Source organism: Neofelis nebulosa, chromosome 8 (genome assembly GCF_028018385.1).
Source record: "Neofelis nebulosa isolate mNeoNeb1 chromosome 8, mNeoNeb1.pri, whole genome shotgun sequence".
Taxonomy (NCBI): domain Eukaryota; kingdom Metazoa; phylum Chordata; class Mammalia; order Carnivora; family Felidae; genus Neofelis; species Neofelis nebulosa.
The window spans coordinates 21770668-21790392 of record NC_080789.1 but is presented as its reverse complement, the minus strand read 5'-3'; the positions used below and the strand labels follow the sequence as shown (position 1 = coordinate 21790392).

The 19725-nt window shown below is 34.5% G+C and overlaps 1 protein-coding gene and 1 pseudogene across 14 annotated transcripts in view; both read right to left on the bottom strand.

The window, feature by feature from the left end:
* The window catches only part of ANKS1B (ankyrin repeat and sterile alpha motif domain containing 1B), a 1084349-nt gene that overhangs the window by 938339 nt on the left and 126285 nt on the right, over nt 1-19725 (bottom strand). The window lies entirely within an intron of this gene.
* LOC131483700 (large ribosomal subunit protein uL5-like) lies at nt 7638-8223 on the bottom strand (annotated as a pseudogene).

The window sequence follows — 19725 nt, the reverse complement described above, 5'->3', positions numbered from 1 at the left end:
AATAAATAGTTTGACCATATCTCACCACACCATATACAAAAATTAACTTAAAAATGAATCCTAGATCTAAAAGCAGAACCTAAAACTATAGAACTTCTATAAGAAAATATATTAGAAAATTTTTGTCACCTTAGGTGAAGCAAAGATTTCTTGATATGACACCAAAATGACCCACACAAGAAAATTTGACAAATTAAAATTTCAACAGTTAAGAATTTCTGCTCTTCAAAGACACTGTTAAAGAAAATAAAAAGGAAATGAACTGAGAGAAAACATTTGCAAATCACATTTTCTGATATAGCCTTTGATCCAGATAAGAAACCCTAAAATATACAAACAAGAAAATCAACAACTTAAAAAAAATCAAAAGATTTGAAGCAGATACTACAACAAAGATATACAGATGGCAGGTATGAACATGAAAAGGTGCTCAACATCATTTGTCTTTAGAGAAATGCAAATTAAAGTCATGAGATACTAGTTATACCTATTAGAATGGCCATGATTAAAAAGACTTCGCAAACCAATGTTGACAGGGATATAAATCAACTACAACTCTCACATACTGCAGGTAGCCACATAAAATAGTACAACAACTTTAGGAAACAATTTGGTAGTTTCTTAAAAAGTTAAATATTTAACTACAATACAATCAGTCACTCCACCCTAGTTATTTAGTCAAGAGAAATGATAGCATATGCTCACACCAAGATTTATATATAAATATTCCTAAAGTCTTATTTATAATATAGTCCAAAACTGAAACAATTCAAAGGTTCATTAACAGGTGAATGGATAGAGGTGCCTGGGTGGCTCAGTGGGTTAAGCGGTAGAATTCAGTTCAGGTCATGATCTTGCCAATTATGAATTCCAGCCTGCGTCGGGTCCTGCACTGACAGCTCGGAGCCTGGAGCCTGCTTTGGATTCTGTGTCTCCCTCTCTCTCTGCACCCCCAGCCCCCACCACTCACTCTCTGTCTCTCAAAAATAAACATTAAAAAAATTAAAATTAAAAAAAAACAGGTGAATGGATAAATAAATCATGATATATCCATACAATGGAATACTACTCAAAAATAAAAAGGAATGGAATATTGAAATAACTAGCAGCATTGGTTGAAAATCTGTATCAATCTATATCAATCTATATCAAATCTCAGATTCCTTGCTCTTCTTGGAACAGCAGAATGAGAGATTTTATTCTCTGGAATGGATTAAACTCATGGTCTCTGGACTACCAGGTAACAGACAGAGTTAAGGAAAGGGATACCAGATAGCATGAGGCAGAGAAATGAGTATTTTTCACCCTCAATCATGAAAACATTCTTTCAGGAATATTTCTTGAATGATTTTATCTTTTCTTAAATTTTTCAAATATCAACTTTATCTTATAGTAAATTCTTATATGCAGTGCTAGTCTATTTCTAGGGGTTTTCTTGTATTCATTGATTTCTCTGTTTTGGCACTAGAATCATATTTTTTAGGACTGTTTATAATTGGTGGTACACAGATTCTCTCAGTGCTTCTTGTTTCACAATTTTTTTTCTTCAAATTCCTCTAGATGCCTATGAAATAAAAGTACTAATATGAAGACTACAGATACAAAACTAGTTACTGTATAATTTTAGTACTATAAAAAAAAGCAGATGAGGGGCGCCTGGGTGGCGCAGTCGGTTAAGCGTCCGACTTCAACCAGGTCACGATCTCGCGGTCCGTGAGTTCGAGCCCCGCGTCAGGCTCTGGGTTGATGGCTCGGAGCCTGGAGCCTGTTTCCGATTCTGTGTCTCCCTCTCTCTCTGCCCCTTCCCCGTTCATGCTCTGTCTCTCTCTGTCCCAAAAATAAATAAAAAACGTTGAAAAAAAAAATTTAAAAAAAAAAAAAAAAGCAGATGAATGACCTTCAAAAAGGGAAAAATTAAGATCCACCTAAACCACGGAATATCAACTACTAAAGTTAGTTTGATCTATATGTATTGACCTTAAAAGTTAACCAAAACATTTGTATGTAATTGAAGAATCACTAAATTCTAATCCTAAAACCAATACTGGACTGTATGTTAACTAGCTAGAATTTAAGTAAAAATTTGGAAGGAAAAATAAATAAAGTTAACTAAAACATATTAAGTGAAAAAAACAAACTTCAGAATATTGTGTGCCAATATCCTAAATGTTTTACATGTATTAACTGATTTATATCCACACAACTAAAAGACAGATGTTGTTATTATTCCCATTGTCTAAGATTTGCATTAACATAGAAAAAAATGCATGCAAAAATACATCATTCACCTCTGAATTATTTGAAGAGTCAAAATTATCGTGTATTCAAGGAAAAACAAAAAGACAATAAATTACAAGGGAAGAAAACACAGGTTTATTCAGATTGTGAAGTGACTTATAACATGTCAAGAAGCTTAGTCTTTATTCTGTAGGCAACCTGGATCTAAGAGCATTATCGGACAGATATCTTGTATCAAAGATACAAGATCAGTGTTTTAGAATGAGAGTTCTTGTGACATTTGGAAGGTGAACAGAGTACACAAATTAGTGGCAGAGAGTTAGGCTAGTATGTCTAGGGAAGGAGCAAAGAAATCTGAACTAATGGAGATATAGAAGTGGATATAAAAGAGGGAGGAAATTCAAATAGATATGTCTAAAATAAAACTTACGGGAGAAAGTATGCGTATGATACGATAAGAGAAAAATAATGAAGTTTCTACCATGAATGAAATGCATGATGATGAGATATTTCCATTACAGAGAACTGCAAGGGCAGTGGTGTATTTTGGGGAAACCCAAGTTTCAGTTAAAGTTAACTAGAACACTATGTTGCTCAGGAATACCTCCAGCAAAGTAGGGAAAAGAAATAAGAAAATACTGTAAATTAACTCCATCTATTTCTAAAAATGTCCTGTATGAGACCTTATAAATGGTTAATAAGGAAGATACTGGTATTTATAACTGAAATAAGATTCAGGGTCTACAGATTCCATGTACCTATACCATCCTCAGTTCCCCATTATCAGAAAAAAAAAATTATGATAGCATGAAAAAAAATCTTTAGTGCATGTCTGCTTTCCTAAACAGAATGGATGTGAATGCAATCTTTTTTTTTAAAGCAAGGAGGTTTAGCATGGGGATTTAGTATATATATAAATATATTTGACTGTACCTATTGACAGAGCCTATACGCACATACCCAGAGCACATGCACACATATTTGAAACACTATAAATAAGCCAGACCCAAAGCTTCCAACTAAAAACATATTTTAAATAATAAAACTTGATGTTTAAAAGCTCAAGCTTTGTGCTAATGTTCTACTTCATTCCAACATTTTGCACTGTGCTCCCTTGTTTCTCAATAATAATCCTCAAATTTAAAGAGGGCCTATATTAACATAAATCTGTTTTACAAAGTGCAAGAGTTTCTAAGCAATTGTAAATGCTTGTTACATTCTTATTTCAAAAAAAAAAGGGCAATGTATAGATCTTTGGTGTTAGTCTAATTCCCCAAAAAAGGGCAATGTATAGATCTTTGGTGTCAGTCTAATGTGCAGTCAATTCCTTCTCCTATATCTACTTGTCAATATTTTAAATTCTGTATGTGGAGATTCTTGCCCAGGATGAATGTTCTGAGACAATCTGAGATCCCTAATTACCAAGGTTTAATTTCCTTTGTTAAGTATCTGTACAAATGCAAAAAAAAAAAAATTGGATTAGTAGGTTTTAAAACAAACATAAAATAGGTTTCCTAGAGAATTTTCAAATAACCAGGACATTGTTTAGTCAGAATGTTTTATTCCCTGAGCTTTCACATATTAAAGAAGATTATTTCTAAATAAACTATAAGCCTGAATTTCTTGGGCCAATATATTCACAAGTATAGTAAATAAGATTTAGGCACAGCTACTCCACAAATTGATCATTACGCCCTCTACCAACCTATGGGAAATATCCACTAGCAACATAAGACTGTTACAGCTTTCCTTGATTTTCATATATGACCCCTGACACTTGAAATCACTCCAGGGCTCCAGATATAGAAACTCATACAGAATGTGCATCGAATGCCTCAGGGAGGGTGTCAAAGTATGTAGGAATAGTCTTCTATTGCATCAGATAATTTCATGCAATGCAAAACAAAGTCCCTCTTCTTTGAAATTTGTATCTGAATAGTTTGTTTCCATTTTTGGATGAACTGCAAAGACGTACACATGCTTTTGAGTGTAGTACTGTAAGTTAAGTTCTTATCCCTATAGTGATGATGTAAGTTTATTATCATGAGCTTCTATTATCATTAGAAGTGTCTCATGTGGACCAAATGGATCTAGAATAATGTGAATATACATGTAAATTTAAAGGTTTTAATAGCCACAATAAAAAAGCAAAAAGAGTGAAATTAGTTTTAATATATTTGATTTAATCTACTATATCCAAAATACTATCATTTAAACACATAATCAATATAAAATTATTGAGGTATTTTTAAATTCCTTCTGGTAATGTTTTCAACATCAGTGTTTATTTTATATTTATGGCACATTGCAATTAGGACTAGCCATATTACAAGTGCTTGATAGCCACATGTGGAAATTTTAAGATTAACTCTGATAATTTAAAATGCTTTCTAAAAGTAACTGAAAACACTGACTTTGTGATAAATAAATGCCTATTTGATTCAGTCATAGAAAATGTAACAATTTCTCATCTTGTAAGTAAAGCTATGCAATAGACCTACTACCTAGTCACAATGGAGACCATAAATGCACATTTTACATAAGTGAGTTTACATAGGGAACACTATAGCTAAAATTACACTAACCAAATATTTTCTAATGAATAATATGCACCCTGAATCACTTGATGCAAATTGCAATAACATAGTCACACAGCAAACCAGAACTGGCCAACTGTGAGCAGAAATAACTCCTTGAGTTATAATCACACAATTTATGATCTCTCTACTATATATATAGTATATGCCACAAGACAGTATTTTAGATCATAAGAATCTGTAACCATACAGAGAACCACAGAGTTAAGAAAATATGAGAAGAAAACTAGAACATCTATTTCAACACAGCTTCAACTTTGTCACTGGGTCTCAGAGTATAAAACATTATTCTCCCACCCTCATCTTCTCTTCTATGAGTATAATTCTTGAAAAATAAACCAACTCACAAGGCAGATTAATCTTTCACTATTATGCAAACACTGATTTTGGTGGAAATTGTTCTTATTCTCATTCTCTTCTTAGGTAACAATATTTCCAAAGATACTGTGCTAGGCAGAACAATGGTATCCCAAAGATATCTACACCTTAATCCCTGGAGTATGTGAGTATGTTATGTTTCATGGCAAGGAGGGTTTCAGGTTGCAGATGGAACTGTTAATCAGCTGACCTTATCCTGAATTTTTTTCCCCTTAAAAAACAGCATTGACAAGAACCACTAAAATAATGAGAGGATAATTCTTGTCGTACTGATGAATTTTATGGCCTGTCTGGTAGGGTTTCACCATTTGGTATGACCTTTGCTGTTGGATTCTCATGGATATCTTTTTGCCACATTAAAAGAAGCTTTTGTTCTTTCAGTAATGAACAAAAAGACAATGAATAACATAATGGGTAGGGGTGCCTGGGTGGCTCAGTCAGTTCAGCATCTGACTTCAGCTCAGGTCATGATCTCACAGCTCATGGGTTCGAGCCCCGCATCAGGCTCTGTGGTGACAGCTTGGAGCCTGGAGCTACGGATTCTTGTCTCCCTCTCTCTCTGCCCCTAACCCACTCACGTTCTGTCTCTGTCTCTCTCAAAAATGAATAAACATTCAAAAAAAATTTTTTTAACATAATGGATAAAAACAGATTCATGATTCAAACTGTCAAAGTTGAAATGCTCGTTCCATCTCTAACTGCATGACCTTGGTAAGATTATGTAACCATGCTGTGCCTCAGTTTCCTTATCTATAAAATGAACATACCAGTACTAGCTACTTCATAGGGTTTTAGGAAGGTTACATTAGACAGTCCATGTAAAGTGCTTACTCAGTGCACGACACAGAGTAATCGTAATTATTTCTATAAAGAGTAATCCAGAATACTCTTATGGTTTGTTAAATTTATTTAGGATATAATCCAGGATGATTATATAGGTTTTCCCTTTTAATACATTAACATATTTATTCCTGGTAAGAATCATCTTTACACTCCTAGAATTAAATTTGTCTCCCTATGGTGTGTATGTGTGTGTGTATATATATATGTGTATATATATATATTTAACATGATACTGGATTGCTATTTGTAATTTAGGATTTTGCATCCTCATTCATATGTAAAATTGGTCTCCAGTTTTCTTATCTCATTTCAATTTGATATGAGAGTTAGGTAAACTGAAGAGTTTTCTGTCTTTTTCTAATCAACCAACAGAAATTAAATTGTCTGTTACCTGAAAATTTAAAAGAACACACATGTAAAATAATCTAGTACTAGCACTTCTGTAGAGTAAATCCTTAAAATTTCCAATGTGTTCAATGGTTACTGATCTATCAATACAGTCAACCTTGACATGCATCAATTCCATAATTGACATTTTTTAAGAAGTTAATTATTTCCACTTATGTTTTCTTACTGAATAAAAACTACATATTTTTATATTTTTTATCTTCTATATTTGCAATTCTACCACCATTTTCATTCCTAATGTTCTGTACTATTTTTTCTTTCATATGCCTAGGTGGGTCTATTTTATTGTCATATTCAAAGATACAGTTAACTTGATTTTTTAAATTTTTTTAATGTTTATTTATTTTTGAGAGAGAGACAGAGCATGAGCAGGAGAAGGGCAGAGAGAGAGGGAGACACAGAATCGGAAACAGACTCCAGGCTTTGAGCTGTCAGCACAGAGCCTGATGTGGGGCTCAACCTCATGAGCTGTGAGATCATGACTTGAGCTGAAGTTGGGCACTTAACCGACTAAGCCACCCAGGCACCCCCAGTTAACTTGATTTTTATCAAACACCTACCAGATGAGTTATTTATTCATGTACTTGTTTACTAACATATTACCTTCTGTTCTTAACTATAACAATTCATCATACAATTATTGTTGTATTCTTTCTTCTAGCTCTTTAGTTGAATGCTTATTTTATTCTTTCCTATTTGAAAGCAAAAGCATAACATGCTATCACTTTTCTACTGAGTAAGGTTTTGTCCATATCACTTAGGTTTTGACAAGTCATATTTTAATTTCAATTATTATATATATACTTTATAAAATTCACTTTTGATTTCCTTTTCACCCTGAAAATTAGTGCTTGCTTTTAAATTTATAAGTGCTTAAATTTGTTGTCTCTTAATGATGTGTTTATAGTTTTACCACATTATAGTCAGAGAGAATAATTATTCAACTTCAAATTTATTTAGATGTTCTTTAAAAACGAGTATGTAATTTTCTTCTGTTACATAAGCACTAAAAAGTATATTCTCTGTTCTTAAAGGTGAGATGTATATTTTTAAAACTACTAATTGCATAATTCATACCATCTATACCCTTAGCTTTTCTACTTCATCATCACAATCTAAGAAATGTTACCATACACAGTATATCACTGTGGTTGAACTTTTTTTTTCCACATTTCACTGAAAAGTTTTTACTGATGTTTTATATAGAAATAGTAATTTATTTGCCAAGAAGGATGATCCCATCATCCCATCATACTTCTGCTGGAACCAGTGCACGGCCTCCTCTTTGCTGATTCTATGTTTGGCCCCAACACAGCCTGTCCTGAGCTTCTAGTCTATGATGCTGAAATCTGGCCTACTCAGCACCACAAAGAAGTCCAGGCCATAGATACCAATTCTTGAGTCATATTTGATCCCCAGAGACATGAGCTCCTGGATCCCAAAACCAAAGTTTCCAATATTGAAGAAGTTACTTTTTCTCAACGCCAACTCCCTCACCCTTAGACCTTTCTCCAGGATTTCTTCTCCCTTAGCCCCACAGACTATGAAGGATGGCAATCTTTTCATTTCTCCTGATGCCAAGGGACCTAATAGTGCATCTAGGTTTGGAAAACACAGCGGTCTGTCTTGTAAACAGCTCCAGCACCTTAGCCACCAGGATCAGTCTCTCTCCACTCTCCCCCACACAGATGTTGAGGCAAAGCTTGCAGATGCAAAGTTCCTGCAAGGGGTTATCCTTTTCATCTTGACCCTGCACCATGGTGGAGAACAGGAAGAGAAAGCCTGTGATTGAACTGTAACCAAATTTTCTTTGTATTTCTAAATTTGCTTCATAAGTTTTGTTACATTTTTCAGTTAAGCAAAAGAATGATGTATCATCTTTATGGATTACATATTTTATTACCAAAAAATTACAGTTTAATGTTATATAATGCTCTTCATCTTGAATTTTGTTAGCTATTAATATTGCTACCTAAGCATTCTCTTTCTTTTCATTTAACTGGTATAGTGTTGACTATCCATTTTTTTCCTTCTATTTCTGTCATTTTATCTTGGCCACATCTCTTAAAAACAGTGATAACTGCAGTTGGCTTTTTTTGGTCTAAAATCTGAAAAGCTTTGTCTTTTAATGTGTTCACATTTGGTATTATTCCTGTGACTGAATTTTACCTAGTCATTATTATCCTTTCCTGTTCTTTGTACTCTTTCTTTAGTTTTTGTAATCAAGCTTTTTTCATTTCTTTATTCCTTTCTTAAAACTTTTCCTTAACATTTTATTTCTATTATTAGTCCTTTTGTTTTTACAAATACATTAAACCTGTATTTCTTATTGATGTCAAGAATTAGGTTATAACTATATTCATGCTTAACAAAGCATAATTTGCATTTTTCTCTTCTTACTTTGACCCCAAAGTCTTGATCAAATAATGTGGAACTTTAATGCTACAGTATTATTTCCTCTTTATGACATTTCAGAAACATTTCTTAATAATTGTGTTATAAGTGACACCCATATTATCAACAGTGATTTAGGTTCACTGGTTTCACTGCAAGTACAGTTTCTTACAGATTCAGTAAGGTTATATGATATATGGTTGATATCTTTTGCAGCATTTATCCATTCATCTATCCATGGTCATTTGAGCTGCTTTAATCATTTGGCTATTATAAGTAATGCTGCAATAAACACAGCGGTGTATATATCTTTTCAAATTAGTGTTTTCATATTCTTTGGGTAAATAACCAGTAGTGGCATCACTGGATCATATACTTCTATTTTTAATTTTTTTAGGAACCTCCACACTGTTTTCCACAGTGGCTGCACCAGTTTGCATTCCCATCAACAACAGTACATAAAGGTCACTTTTTCTCTACATCCTCACGAACACTTGTTGTTTCTTGTGTTGTTCATGTTAGCCATTTTGACAGATGTGAGGTGATATGACACTGTAGTTTTGATCTGCATTTCCCTGATGATGAGTGATGCTGAGCATCTTTTCATGTGTCTGTTGGCCATTTCAATGGCCATTTCTCTGGAGAAATTTCTGTTTGTGTTTTCTGCCCTTTTTTAATTAGATTATTTGGGGGGGGGGGTGTTAGGCTGTATCAGTGCTTTAAATATTTGAGCAAATAAGCCTTTATTGGATATGTCAGTTTCAAATTTTTTCCCAGTTTTAATCCTGTTGATTGTTTCCTTTGCTGTAGAAGCTTTTTACTTTGATGTAGTCCCAATAGTTTATTTTTGCTTTTGTTTCCCTTGCCTCAAGAGACATATCTAGAAATATGTTGCTATGGCCAATGTCAGAAAAATTACTGCCTGTGCTCTCTTCTAGAATTTTTATTGTTTCATGTCTCACATTTAGGTCTTGAATTCATTTTGAGTTTATTTTTCTGTATGGTGTAAGAAAGTGATAGAAAGTGATCCAGTTTCATCAGTTTGCATGTAGTTGTCCAGTTTTCCCAGCACAATTTGTTGAAGAGACTTTTTCCCACTGCATATTTTTGTCTTGTTGAAGATTAACTGACCACCTAATCATGATTTTAGGATTTTCTATTCTGTTCTACTGATCTATGTGTCTATTTTTGTGCCAGTACCATACTGCTTTGATCACTACAGCTTTGAGGTATATCTTAAAATCTGGGATTGTGATTTCTCCAGCTTTGCTTTTATTTTTCAAGATTGCTTTGGCTTTTCGGGGTCTTTTGTGGCTCCATATCCACTTTAGGATCATTTGTTCTAGTTCTGTGAAAAATGCTGTTGGGGTTTTGATAGGGATTGCATTAAATATGTAGACTGCTTAATCCTATGGAACAAGAAGCTGCCACTTAGTAGGGCCTAGTATAGAGGTTTTCTTTTCTACTCCCTCCCCTCAATATAAAAATATAGATTAAAAAATACCATTTATCTTGGGAGTTATTCTTATAAACTCTTTCTTTTCTCTAAAATTTATCTTAAGTCTCCTAGTAACTTGAAAGTCCCATCTTCATGCTATAGAATTTATTTTAAATGTATAACTTCAAAGTAAACCAAATTCTCTATCATCTAACTCAAATTTTCAATACACAAAAGACATCAATAATTCTAGGTTTTTATAAATAGGTATTTTTGTCTTCCCTTTTTTATGGTTATTTATTTTGAAAGAGACAGAGACAGTGTGAGTGGGGGATGGGCAGAGAGAGAAGGAGAGAGATGATCCCAAGCAGGCTCTGTGCTGCCAGCACAGAGCCCTGCACCAGGCTTGAACTCACAAAACCCTGAGATCATGACCTGAGCCAAAACCAGGAGTCAGACGCTTCACTGACTGAGCCACTCCTTTGTCTTCCTTTTTAAATCCTTACAAAATAGTGGAAGCATTTTACAATCCTAAGCAGAAATATCCTAATTATGTTAAGTGACTCAAGGGATAGAATTCAGTTTGTATGAATAGATTAAATGTGTTTGATTGCTCTTTTTCAGTGAAGACTGTGTTGTCAAGTTCAAAACTGATAGCTTTATTTGCTTTTGACAAATACATATAGGGAAAATTCTTCTTAGCTAGCTCAATATACTCTAAATCAGCCACAAATATAAATACTAGATCAAGTTCCCCACAACTAAAAGAAATAAAAAACACCTGATAAAAATCCAATCAAAATTAAACAGTACAAAAGATCTGATAATATGCTCTTCCGTTCTAGTTCTTTTTTGTTTGACTTTCCATAAAAATCTGTACTAATGAAACATCTACATTTTCACTCTAAGCATAAATTTTAGTTTTCCATGACAACAACCACATATTCTGACTGAGTAGCTGCTTTCCACCTCTACATTTTCCAGCTCCAGAAACTAGTCCCGTATGGAACTAAACTGGATTTTTTTATCTTGATCATCTGATACCCCAGGAATCATCAGAATACAGAAAACTAGTATGTTAGCTTGGTCTTCAGTGTTAGAAACAGAGAAAACAAGTTGAGGAAAGTCTCAACAATAACATGTTCAGGGAATTCTTATCTAAAATATCTATTCAGAAGATTAGATGCCCTTTTCTGGCATTTAACCCCCTTTGGTTCAACTTTTCCAAATTAAGTTTTCTGCCTTCACCCTACCCCAACTTGATACCACGATGAAATCAGGACATAAGTAAAACATCCCAAGTATTAATATATCTACTATTCCATCCCACAAAACTAGTTACACTAAACAAGGAGGAGATACTAAAAATCTAAATAAGGAATTTTTTTAACCTTCAGAATTTAGAAGAACATTGTATCATGATATCCTTGGATCAATATTTAAGCAAAAACTATTCAGTAAGTTGAAAGGGGTGAAACGCTCTTTCTAAAGAGGTCACAAGGAAGTAAATAATAGGATCAATGACAATATTAATAATGCACTATTTCTTATAACAACACATGTTACTAAAACAGACAGGGTAAAAGGTATACAGTTAGGATAATAACATTTCACTACCAGTCCTTCAGAGAGAAAATCTTTTGCAAGACCATGTGACATATTTATTCAGCCTGTATCAAGGAATATAGTAGTGGTTTTCAAACTGTGTTCTTCAGAATCTCTCAGGGATCTCAGTAAAAGAGGCTCACATCCTGGAGTATTATTCTTCACTCACATTGCCATCTTCTTCATTCACTTATGCATACAATAAATACTAAATAAACTGCCTATTCCATGCATATACTGTGGTTAACCAGTACCTTCTAAGATCACACCTGTGAATACAAAAGAAATAATCCCTGCCCTCAGGTAGCTCAATCAAGAAGTCAAACATCAAGAGGAGCACCTGGGTGGCTCAGTTGGTTAAGCGTCTGACACTCAGTTTCAGCTCAGGTCATGATCTCACAGTTTTGTGGGTTCGAGCCCCACACTGGGTTCTGCATTGGCAGTGTGGAGCCTGCTTGGGAATCCCTCTCTCTCTGTCCCTCCCCTCCTCACATTCTCACTGTCTCTCTCAAAATAAAAACCTTAAAAAATTAAAAAAAAATTCAAACATCAAGCAAATAATCAAATAATTAATGGCCATAGAAACAAACTCTATAAAAGAGAGTTCTACAAAAGCATATTACACAAAGTTTTTGGTGAGTTTTAAACATCTTATGAGTTTTCTCTTTGAATTTAGGTAAATAAAGGATTATCGACTCCCAAGACACCTAAATAATAAAAGATAACCTGGCATTTCTGGTGGCAATTACCAAATCCAAACTCTGATGCCCGACTTTATCATGACCCTGATTCAAAAGAACTACAGATACAATCATTAAAATATTGTAAGTATCTCTATGTACCAGATACTATGTTAGATGCTTTTGGACTACAAAGTAATATTCACTTAAGAAATATCTCAAAATATTTTACTGAATGTCTGATATACTAGGCATTGGAGATTGTTTCCATACAAGAATGAGTTTCCAGCATTTTTCAGAAAATTTATTATTTTTCTGAATTCCAAATCCCCCATCCCCCCCCCCCAAAAAAAAATCAGTCAAGAAATAGAGAAAATCAGAACTAGGAAAAGTATTACAATCTGCTGTGAGAATTAAAGCCTAACAACATGGAGACATCACTGGTTAAAGGAATATACACACATCAAGGTAGCAGCAAGAGTAGGAAGTGCTGACACAACACAAGGAGTAGAGGGTTCAGGTCAACATTGCTAAGAACCAGGGCAGGCAAACATAAAAGAAAGATGGTCATGATTTAATTAATTGGTCAGTCTTATTTGTCGCTGTCGTCAAGTTATGTGTCTGTTCATGGCCCCGTCTGCTGCTAAAAGTGAACCACTCTTGAAAATAAAATAAATATTAACGTGTTTATATGCATAATATAATTTATACAAATCCTATGAGTTTTGGAAGCAAAGTAAGTCCTTACATTAGCCATTTGCCACATGATTCTGTGTGGTCTCTTAGTTTTACTAGGTAGGAAGTCTGAATGTCATGTTATTTGAAAAAACCCACTAACTATTCACTGGTGTTTTCTAGGGTTTAAATATTCATTGGAGGCTGCAGTTCTTTATTGATACTACTAAACTTAACATTTTTCATAAAGTATACAAAATTTTAGATATTCATAATAATGAATACAGGATATAAAGACTGCTAGAAATATTTTAAGAACAGCTTATGATTTAAGAATTCCCAAGAATTTCTAGGAATTATGATTTCTTGTTCCTGAATCCCCAAGGTTAATATTTATTGGGATTTCCTCTTTGGAGTTTAGAAGAGGAACACAAACATGGACACCAAAAAAGTGTCATAGGTGTTATGATAAAATTCTATTTCGTATACAGTTGAAAACACAAAAGACAAAAAACATAGGACCAATCAGCCTGTCAAAAGTCTGGAGAAGGTTTCATAAAAAAGGACATGAGTGCTTAAGTGTTTTTTGTCCTAAAGACAAAAACAAAACAAAACTATTTTCCAGGTAGAGTAGAGGGAGGTATAAGGTTGCTGACATACATACATAGGGAAGACTCTGTGAGAAGGCTGGGGTCATGAAAGTCAAGAATCTTAAATAGTCTACTGATATGATCAAATTTATGTACTAGAAAGAAAGAGTTCTCTGGAGGACACACGGAGAATGGCTTCAAAACTATGTGTGATGGGACTGGTAGAGCAATAAGACTACCACAATAGTTAGGCACATTCACTAAACAACACAACCATACATATTGTCAAAAACCCATTCATATCTGACCAGTGTAGAGTGAAACCTGTAAGAGAAACTGAAAATAGAGGTATTGTTATAAACTGTAAAATAACAACAAATACAATTTTTAGAGAGAGAATGATTATGTTGATCTCTTTCCTAGTTTCATATAATCACTTAAGGAAGAAAATCAACGTTTAAAAAAATCCTTTATATAATAAATCAAATTTCTTTAAAGCAATTCTTTAGAACAATTTCTTTAAAAAGAGATATCTAGTTACCCTGTCACTGACCCTCCTAAAGAATCTAAGGACACCTTATTCATTTTCTAAGTCTTGTCACTCTTCTAACCCAGATTAACTCATAATTAAAAATATGGAATCAATAGAATTATTTTTAGTTGCCTATAAGTACCTAATTGTTCTCATTACTATTTTTCTTTCAGATTCAGGAAAAGCAATTTATTAGATGAACATCTATGAATCATAATCAGGCTAAAAGCTCTTATGCCTCCCACCAGCCCCCCCCCCCATCATCTCATTCTGTTGATAGTGTTATGCAGATTTTGTAAACAATTAAATCTGTTCACATGCAAACAATTTTGGTTTAATCATGAACAACAATAAAGGGGTTCATACACTTTCATATTCTTCATGCTCTACCCATGATCCTTTTAAAAGCATACTAATATATCTTATTATGTATTCCAAAGCTGTTATATCTAAGTGAATGTTCTTTTCAAAATTCTTTTGACATGCTCCTGGAGCAGTTCCAGAAATAAATATTAACACTTTTGGGGAATTTTACTGCACCCTTTTAAGTAGCCAAATAGGAAGCTGGTGGAGGAGTGAAGCCAAAGATTAAAATAAATGCACTATTCATTTTTAACATAGGGTTTTTCTTATTCTTCTTTTTAATAGCTCTAGAAGTAATTTTACTGTTAACACTGAATATTTGTGGAGTGGTGTTGTAAAAATCATTTTTACAAAGAAGAAGGCTAAAAAATATTTTCAGCTCACCATCAGTGCGCAAGTTTGAACAACTGACAATCTTCACACACAATATGCTTCCAATGAGCATGCTCTTATGCATAAAAAAGGAAACAAAGCATTTCAGGACTGTATTTGTAAAAGGGTATTAAAAAAAAAAAAAAAGCACAGAGTAAGTTCCAGAGTGGAAAAACATGACAGACTCTCCATAGTCAAACCTGGCACCGAACTATTTTCTAAGGTACATTTAAAGCAGAACATCCGTGTTATTTATATAATATCGACAATAAGAAAGAGCACAAAGGTAGACTTAAGACAGCTAAAGAATCCAGTTCATATGCTATAAAATATTTTTCTTTTTATCTAACAGTCACCTGAACAAGAGTACCATTATTCAGCCAAGGCAAATAGGTCCTAAAAATTGTCTCAAATTTTCTATAATGCTAAGTAGCCTAGCTTGTTCATATGGCTTTGCTTAATGCAGCTAAATACTATGAATGCTATTCAGTTATCAAATATACACAGTACCATTCAAGTTTAGGGAAATAGTAGGATTTTAATACAGAATAACAAATTAATCTCATACACTGCTTTCATCTTCCCACTCAACATCCAAGTGCTATATAGTCCATTCTATTTTTCCCTCACACTATGCCACCAAACATTTTTACTGCAGCAATAAGTGTGAGAAAATAGAATCCAGTAGGGGAGAAAGGGAATGAAAGAGAGAAAATGTAAAGGTAGAGAAGCCAACATGAGAAAGAAAAACTGGATTCATCTCCCTTAGCAGATGTCTCCAGAGAGCTCACCCAGTATTCCTAGACCAGATGGAAAGAACAGTATGGTACAGAATTCTCTATCCCTACACCCAGATGTCACAAGGAATGGAGATGCAAACCTTGTTAGGAACTAACACTTAACACCGTATTTCTTGTAGGCTATGCCATTTATTCACTCATTCATATATAGACTGGTTAGTGATTTTTTTTTCTTTTTCTGGTTTTCTCTGTGGGTGCCTCTCAAATTTCTTTGTCAATCCTTGACCTCTCTCCAAAGCCAATCATGTATTTCTAGGCCCTGCCAATGACCTCCTTAGAACCTCTATCTCAACATCCCCAAAATCCAACTCATTTTTCCTGACACTGGAAAACACAGTGCTACCCCTTGACGTTTTTCCTGTGAAAAAAAAATCTCCAGGGGTTTAATAATGACTGTTGAAAATATTTTAAATCCTTTGACCTAATCATCAAAGGATTTCATGATCCCACCTCAATCTAACTTTCAAAATAACATCACAACTCTCCTTCACATACTCCTTGTTCAAAACACTGGCCTATATATCATTAAGTAGAATATACCTGAGCATGCATACCTTGTGCCTTTGCTCACATTCACTTATCTTTGCTCCTAGCTTACTCTGTGATAGATACTGAATTAGACACTGGATACAAAGATGAATAACAGATCTTATATAGATTATAAAATTCTTAAAGAAAGAAGGAGCATGGGCTTTGGAGTTAGACAGGACTGGGGTTTAAATCTAGATTTTGCAATTACTGGCCATGTGACAAGTTCTTCAGTTGTGGACAGCTTCCTGCCCCGTGAAATGAAACGAGAGTAACATCATCTCCCTTGGAGACTTGCCAGGTGATTTAGATGATATATTTTAAAAGCCTGAGACAGTGTCCTGCAAATAGGAAAGTCTCCATCCTTAGATATCATCATTACTTCCCAAAGCAGAAGACTGCACTCAAGACACTAAGAAGTTGGCTCTAACCTGCCTAGGTTATAGAGAGCAACTACAGCTTTCCTCTACTCCTCTTCTCCAATTTTGGAATTTGTAGAGATAACTAAGGCTAAGCCCACAGCCTCTGCCTTTTGACACTTTGCCTAGTGATCTTTCCACTCTCCCACACAACCACACTGTGCCCCCAATTTAAGACAAGGAGCATCTGTGTTAATGAGTAGTTAGTGTGAGAAACTGAGCCAAATAGGTACATGAGTGTCTTACACAGGTAAATAATTGATTTCCCTTTCAAACCTGTATTCTTTAAATAAAATTCAAAACTTACTTCACATAGTGGAAGGGTATTGCCCAATTGTAATAATTTTTCCACTCCAAGATACGATCTACTTCAGTGGGAAAGGGGACAAATTTAGATTTTTCACATTACAGCAAACTGAGCTACCTAGTGCCATGTTTCTATTCTACCCCCAGCATCCTTTATGGATTGCCCTCCTGGACTCCTAACTGACCTTTATCCAAGTCTGTATATGAAAAATGACCTCGGGGGTGGGGGTTGGGGGGGGGGGGAATGAGTTATATATACAGTGTTTGAGGAAGTCCAGCACTCTTGGTCTTAGTTCCAGAACAGTCAGTGCCAAGACATCCTGGACAGTGTGGAAAAGAGTAGGTGAGGAATCCTAGCAGCTATAAATGCTTAGCAGCCAAGTGAAAGCGGCAAGTCACAGGTTTTGGAAATCTGTTTACATATGACCATACCTCTGAAGAAAAGTAAGAAGCAGGGGGAAAGGGCTTGACATAAAGCAAACTTATGAAGTCATCTACCTACTCAATAGAAGCTGAGAAGGGAATGTGGGTGGCTCAGTCAGTTAAGCATCCGATTCTTGATTTCGGTTCAGGTCATGATCACCTGGTTCATAAGATCAAGCCCCACCTCAGGTCCTACACTCACAGTGAGAGTGCTTGGAATTCTCTCTCTCTCCTCTCTCTCTGCCTCTCCTCCTGCTTGCACATGCTTCCTTGCTCTCTCTCTCTCTGTCTCTCAAAATAAATAAAAAACTTTAAAAAAAATTTTTTAAATAGAAGCTGGAAAAGTAGGCAAGCAGAAAGTAGCTTAGAAATCCTCCAAAAAAGAAAGGTTTTCATTTGTTTGTTTGTTTGTTTGTTTGTTTGTTTGTTTTGGTGGTGGTGGGGAGAGGGCTTTATTCGATCTAAATTAGGAGTTCTTTTACTTAGTACTATGCCTCAATTTGGACTACATAGTAAACATTTGTGGGGATCTGGTTGCCTAAAATTCATTTATTCCTTCTTTTGGTAACAGCACTCCAATACATTTCAGAGAACTCTCCCTTCTCTATTGTATTTATTCTTTAAGGGACTATAAATCAATATGCTGTTCTTTTCACTTAAACAGGGATGTCTAATAATCCAAGCTCTGCCAGGGAGATGGCTTCCAAAATTTAGATCTAAAGTAGAGTGGCTTAAGAATGAAAAGATCAAGTCCCAGAACTGGAGCTCTGAGAAGAAGAGAAAATCCTGCTGTTTAGACACCTAATGCTGCCCTAAGCCTGATTTTTGGCCCTTTTTTTAATTCTGTAAACTGCCCAGTAACTTCCCAATAAATTCCTTTCCTGCTTCCTTAGCTAGAGTTGCTTTCTCCTGATGGCAACCTAAGAACACTTGATGTGGAATTGAAGCCATTTGCCTTTGTGCCTTGTGTTCCCAAATGAAAAATGCAAATATTTGAAATAAAAATAACCTGTACTATAATACTTTTTACTATAATAGTTTTTATGAATCTATTAGAAAAGTACCAAGCATATGTTTATTGAAATATAAAACTTAAGAGGAGCATTTTTTTTCCTTACCTATTCTTCCTTATTTTTATCAGAATTCACTGTATTCCCTGCCACAGTCCCCCACTACTCAATTTTCCTCACATTTGAGCCAAGATTTACTGTATTAAGATTAACTGCATTGATTTATTTATTTGCTGCCCCAAGCAGTAAGGTAATTTATGTGGCTCATATTCTGGCTTAAAAGTTGATTTTTTTCTGAGCATTTTCAACACCATTGCTCGTTATTCCATTGCCTTTTCCCAAAAGTGTAGTACTGTGTTAAGGGTAATGTTTAAAAAATAGTTAAAGGAATGATACTAGTATTTAGTCTCCCAGGTCTCTTCTATGAAATAAATTACCATAAGAAGATGTGAATTTGTAAATTAGCCTGTATAATTAACAGAAGTTTAGAAATCTGAAAAATATAGTAATCACCTAATCTAAGCCTATCATTTTACAAATAAGGAAATTATGGTCTCCTTAGACCATTCTTCTTGATTTCCAGCATCATCACTGAGTTATTTTTGTTTTTATATTTCTTCTTTCATTGAAATGTGGTTCAAGGAAGAATATAATAAATACACATTTTCAGTAATCCTTCTTAAACAAGGGAAAAAAAGAAAGAAGCTGACATCCCCACAGAAGTCAGTGACACCTGTAATCTCTCAAAAACTTAAAAGCCAAACCTTACAGTTCTCTTCAACTCATCCTTTCTTTAAATCTTCTACTCACTGTCACTATAAAGATCAAATAAAAGCAATGTATGAGTTATAAAATGCTATATGAATCAGAATGTTGATATTGCTATTATTTGTCCTTTCTCTTCCCATGCCACCAACCCAGTCAAAGCCATCATCACCTTACATAAGAATTATAACAAAAACCAACAGAAGTCCCTATCTCCATTTTCTCCCCATTCTAACCCATCCTAGAGACAACTTTTTATGTGAATCTCTTAATTCTGCCAAATTCTTAAGGAAGAAATAACACCAAAAGTACACTTACGCTTTCACAGAATGGAAAAAATAGGAAACAAGGCCAAATGTGG